Raw genomic sequence first — 6,000 nt, forward strand, 5'->3', positions numbered from 1 at the left:
CCCCTCACCTCGTCCCTGTGCTTTGGGGAGCCGGAGTGACAGCCGAGGCCAACGACCCTGAGACCCCCTTTGCAAAAAGCCGGCTTCCCACGGAAACAGTTTTCCTGAGGTGCAGACCCTATCCCAAGTGGTTGTGGCAAGGTAAAGCAAATGCCCTCCACTTCTCTGGAAGAAACCACAGTGCCCAGCCATGTTCTAAGCCCTCCCATCCTCCCTGGGCTTCTGGCAGCAGGAGTGAAAAGAGAGGAGCAGAGCACTGGGACCCGTTTGACAAAACCCGGCTTCCCACGGGAAAGTCTTTCTCCGCGTGCAGACATGCTCCCAGGTGCCTGGGGCAAGGGGAAGGAAATGCCATACACTGACCTGGAAGAGACCACAGGGCCCAGGCACTGTCTGAACCCTTCCCTCAACCCGGCGGTTTTGCTAGCAGGAGTTCAACCCCAACGAACACAGCCCGGAGACCCCTGAGGCAAAAACGGCTTCCGACGAACAATAGGCGCTTGCTGTGGAAAACCAATCCCAAGTGGGGGTAGCCAGCTCAACAAAATGCCACACACCCAGGTGTAAGAAACAACATTGCCCAGGCATGGTCTAAGCCCCTCACCTCGTCCCTGTGCTTTGGGGAGCCGGAGGGACACCCGAGCCCCACGGCCTTGAGACCCCTTTGCAAAAAGCCGGCTTCCCACGGAGACAGTTTTCCTGAGGTGCAGTCCCTATCCCAAGTGGTTGTGGCAAGGTAAAGCAAATGCCCTCCACTTCTCTGGAAGAAACCACAGTGCCCAGCCATGTTCTAAGCCCTCCCATCCTCCCTGGGCTTCTGACAGCAGGAGTGAAAAGAGAGGAGCAGAGCACTGGGACCCGTTTGACAAAACCCGGCTTCCCACGGGAAAGTCTTTCTCCGCGTGCAGATATGCTCCCAGGTGCCGGTGGCAAGGGGAAGGAAATGCCATACACTGACCTGGAAGAGACCACAGGGCCCAGGCACAGTCTGAACCGTTCCCTCAACCCGGCGGTTTTGCTAGCAGGAGTTCAACCCCAACGAACACAGCCCGGAGACCCCTGGGGCAAAAACGGCTTCCAACGAACAATAGGTGCTTGGTGTGGAACACCTATCCCAAGTGGGGGTAGCCAGCTCAACAAAATGCCACACACCCAGGTGTAAGAAACAACATTGCCCAGGCATGGTCTAAGCCCCTCACCTCGTCCCTGTGCTTTGGGGAGCCGGAGGGACACCCGAGGCCCACGGCCCTGAGACCCCTTTGCAAAAAGCCGGCTTCCCACGGAGACAGTTTTCCTGAGGTGCAGTCCCTATCCCAAGTGGTTGTGGCAAGGTAAAGCAAATGCCCTCCACTTCTCTGGAAGAAACCACAGTGCCCAGCCATGTTCTAAGCCCTCCCATCCTCCCTGGGCTTCTGGCAGCAGGAGTGAAAAGAGAGGAGCAGAGCACTGGGACCCGTTTGACAAAACCCGGCTTCCCACGGGAAAGTCTTTCTCCGCGTGCAGACATGCTCCCAGGTGCCTGGGGCAAGGGGAAGGAAATGCCATACACTGACCTGGAAGAGACCACAGGGCCCAGGCACTGTCTGAACCCTTCCCTCAACCCGGCGGTTTTGCTAGCAGGAGTTCAACCCCAACGAACACAGCCCGGAGACCCCTGAGGCAAAAACGGCTTCCGACGAACAATAGGCGCTTGCTGTGGAAAACCAATCCCAAGTGGGGGTAGCCAGCTCAACAAAATGCCACACACCCAGGTGTAAGAAACAACATTGCCCAGGCATGGTCTAAGCCCCTCACCTCGTCCCTGTGCTTTGGGGAGCCGGAGGGACACCCGAGGCCCACGGCCCTGAGACCCCTTTGCAAAAAGCCGGCTTCCCACGGAGACAGTTTTCCTGAGGTGCAGACCCTATCCCAAGTGGTTGTGGCAAGGTAAAGCAAATGCCCTCCACTTCTCTGGAAGAAACCACAGTGCCCAGCCATGTTCTAAGCCCTCCCATCCTCCCTGGGCTTCTGGCAGCAGGAGTGAAAAGAGAGGAGCAGAGCACTGGGACCCGTTTGACAAAACCCGGCTTCCCACGGGAAAGTCTTTCTCCGCGTGCAGACATGCTCCCAGGTGCCTGGGGCAAGGGGAAGGAAATGCCATACACTGACCTGGAAGAGACCACAGGGCCCAGGCACTGTCTGAACCCTTCCCTCAACCCGGCGGTTTTGCTAGCAGGAGTTCAACCCCAACGAACACAGCCCGGAGACCCCTGGGGCAAAAACGGCTTCCAACGAACAATAGGCGCTTGCTGTGGAAAACCAATCCCAAGTGAGGGTAGCCAGCTCAACAAAATGCCACACACCCAGGTGTAAGAAACAACATTGCCCAGGCATGGTCTAAGCCCCTCACCTCGTCCCTGTGCTTTGGGGAGCCGGAGGGACACCCGAGCCCCACGGCCCTGAGACCCCTTTGCAAAAAGCCGGCTTCCCACGGAGACAGTTTTCCTGAGGTGCAGTCCCTATCCCAAGTGGTTGTGGCAAGGTAAAGCAAATGCCCTCCACTTCTCTGGAAGAAACCACAGTGCCCAGCCATGTTCTAAGCCCTCCCATCCTCCCTGGGCTTCTGGCAGCAGGAGTGAAAAGAGAGGAGCAGAGCACTGGGACCCGTTTGACAAAACCCGGCTTCCCACGGGCAAGTCTTTCTCCGCGTGCAGACATGCTCCCAGGTGCCTGGGGCAAGGGGAAGGAAATGCCATACACTGACCTGGAAGAGACCACAGGGCCCAGGCACTGTCTGAACCCTTCCCTCAACCCGGCGGTTTTGCTAGCAGGAGTTCAACCCCAACGAACACAGCCCGGAGACCCCTGAGGCAAAAACGGCTTCTGACGAACAATAGGCGCTTGCTGTGGAAAACCAATCCCAAGTGGGGGAATCCAGCTCAACAAAATGCCACACACCCAGGTGTAAGAAACAACATTGCCCAGGCATGGTCTAAGCCCCTCACCTCGTCCCTGTGCTTTGGGGAGCCGGAGGGACACCCGAGGCCCACGGCCCTGAGACCCCTTTGCAAAAAGCCAGCTTCCCACGGAGACAGTTTTCCTGAGGTGCAGTACCTATCCAAAGTGGTTGTGGCAAGGTAAAGCAAATGCCCTCCACTTCTCTGGAAGAAACCACAGTGCCCAGCCATGTTCTAAGCCCTCCTATCCTCCCTGGGCTTCTGGCAGCAGGAGTGAAAAGAGAGGAGCAGAGCACTGGGACCCGTTTGACCAAAACCGGCTTCCCACGGGAAAGTCTTTCTCCACGTGCAGACATGGTCCCAGGTGCCTGTGGCAAGGGGAAGGAAATGCCATACACTGACCTGGAAGAGACCACAGGGCCCAGGCACTGTTTGAACCCTTCCCTCAAGCCGGCGGTTTTGCTAGCAGGAGTTCAACCCCAACGAACACAGCCCGGAGACCCCTGAGGCAAAAACGGCTTCCGACGAACAATAGGCGCTTGCTGTAGAAAACCAATCCCAAGTGGGGTAGCCAGCTCAACAAAATGCCACACACCCAGGTGTAAGAAACAACATTGCCCAGTCATGGTCTAAGCCCCTCACCTCGTCCCTGTGCTTTGGGGAGCCGGAGGGACACCCGAGGCCCACGGCCCTGAGACCCGTTTGCAAAAAGCCGGCTTCCCACGGAGACAGTTTTCCTGAGGTGCAGACCCTATCCCAAGTAGTTGTGGCAAGGTAAAGCAAATGCCCTCCACTTCTCCGGAAGAAACCACAGTGCCCAGCCATGTTCTAAGCCCTCCCATCCTCCCTGGGCTTCTGGCAGCAGGAGTGAAAAGAGAGGAGCAGAGCACTGGGACCCGTTTGACAAAACCCGGCTTCCCACGGGCAAGTCTTTCTCCGCGTGCAGACATGCTCCCAGGTGCCTGGGGCAAGGGGAAGGAAATGCCATACACTGACCTGGAAGAGACCACAGGGCCCAGGCACAGTCTGAACCCTTCCCTCAACCCGGCGGTTTTGCTAGCAGGAGTTCAACCCCAACGAACACAGCCTGGAGACCCCTGAGGCAAAAACGGCTTCCGACGATCAATAGGCGCTTGCTGTGGAAAACCAATCCCAAGTGGGGTAGCCAGCTCAACAAAATGCCACACACCCAGGTGTAAGAAACAACATTGCCCAGGCATGGTCTAAGCCCCTCACCTCGTCCCTGTGCTTTGGGGAGCCGGAGGGACACCCGAGCCCCACGGCCCTGAGACCCCTTTGCAAAAAGCCGGCTTCCCACGGAGACAGTTTTCCTGAGGTGCAGTCCCTATCCCAAGTGGTTGTGGCAAGGTAAAGCAAATGCCCTCCACTTCTCTGGAAGAAACCACAGTGCCCAGCCATGTTCTAAGCCCTCCCATCCTCCCTGGGCTTCTGGCAGCAGGAGTGAAAAGAGAGGAGCAGAGCACTGGGACCCGTTTGACAAAACCCGGCTTCCCACGGGAAAGTCTTTCTCCGCGTGCAGACATGCTCCCAGGTGCCTGGGGCAAGGGGAAGGAAATGCCATACACTGACCTGGAAGAGACCACAGGGCCCAGGCACAGTCTGAACCCTTCCCTCAACCCGGCGGTTTTGCTAGCAGGAGTTCAACCCCAACGAACACAGCCCGGAGACCCCTGGGGCAAAAACGGCTTCCAACGAACAATAGGCGCTTGCTGTGGAACACCTATCCCAAGTGGGGGTAGCCAGCTCAACAAAATGCCACACACCCAGGTGTAAGAAACAACATTGCCCAGGCATGGTCTAAGCCCCTCGCCTCGTCCCTGTGCTTTGGGGAGCTGGAGGGACAGCCGAGGCACACGGCCCTGAGACCCCTTTGCAAAAAGCCGGCTTCCCACGGAGACAGTTTTCCTGAGGTGCAGTCCCTATCCCAAGTGGTTGTGGCAAGGTAAAGCAAATGCCCTCCACTTCTCTGGAAGAAACCACAGTGCCCAACCATATTCTAAGCCCTCCCATCCTCCCTGGGCTTCTGGCAGCAGGAGTGAAAAGAGAGGAGCAGAGCACTGGGACCCGTTTGACAAAACCCGGCTTCCCACGGGAAAGTCTTTCTCCACGTGCAGACATGCTCCCAGGTGCCTGTGGCAAGGGGAAGGAAATGCCATACACTGACCTGGAAGAGACCACAGGGCCCAGGCACAGTCTGAACCCTTCCCTCAACCCGGCGGTTTTGCTAGCAGGAGTTCAACCCCAACGAACACAGCCCGTAGACCCCTGGGGCAAAAACGGCTTCCGACGATCAATAGGTGCTTGCTGTGGAACACCTATCCCAAGTGGGGGAAGCCAGCTCAACAAAATGCCACACACCCAGGTGTAAGAAACAACATTGCCCAGGCTTGGTCTAAGCCCCTCACCTCGTCCCTGTGCTTTGGGGAGCCGGAGGGACACCCGAGGCCCACGGCCCTGAGACCCCTTTGCAAAAAGCCGGGTTCCCACGGAAAGAGTTTTCCTGAGGTGCAGACCCTATCCCAAGAGGTTGTGGCAAGGTAAAGCAAATGCCCTCCACTTCTCTGGAAGAAACCACAGTGCCCAGCCATGTTCTAAGCCCTCCCATCCTCCCTGGGCTTCTGGCAGCAGGAGTGAAAAGAGAGGAGCAGAGCACTGGGACCCGTTTGACAAAACCCGGCTTCCCACGGGAAAGTCTTTCTCCGCGTGCAGATATGCTCCCAGGTGCCGGTGGCAAGGGGAAGGAAATGCCATACACTGACCTGGAAGAGACCACAGGGCCCAGGCACAGTCTGAACCCTTCCCTCAACCCGGCGGTTTTGCTAGCAGGAGTTCAACCCCAACGAACACAGCCCGGAGACCCCTGGGGCAAAAACGGCTTCCAACGAACAATAGGTGCTTGGTGTGGAACACCTATCCCAAGTGGGGGTAGCCAGCTCAACAAAATGCCACACACCCAGGTGTAAGAAACAACATTGCCCAGGCATGGTCTAAGCCCCTCACCTCGTCCCTGTGCTTTGGGGAGCCGGAGGGACACCCGAGGCCC

The sequence above is a fragment of the Ursus arctos genome, unplaced genomic scaffold, assembly GCF_023065955.2.
Source record: "Ursus arctos isolate Adak ecotype North America unplaced genomic scaffold, UrsArc2.0 scaffold_20, whole genome shotgun sequence".
Taxonomy (NCBI): Eukaryota; Metazoa; Chordata; class Mammalia; order Carnivora; family Ursidae; genus Ursus; species Ursus arctos.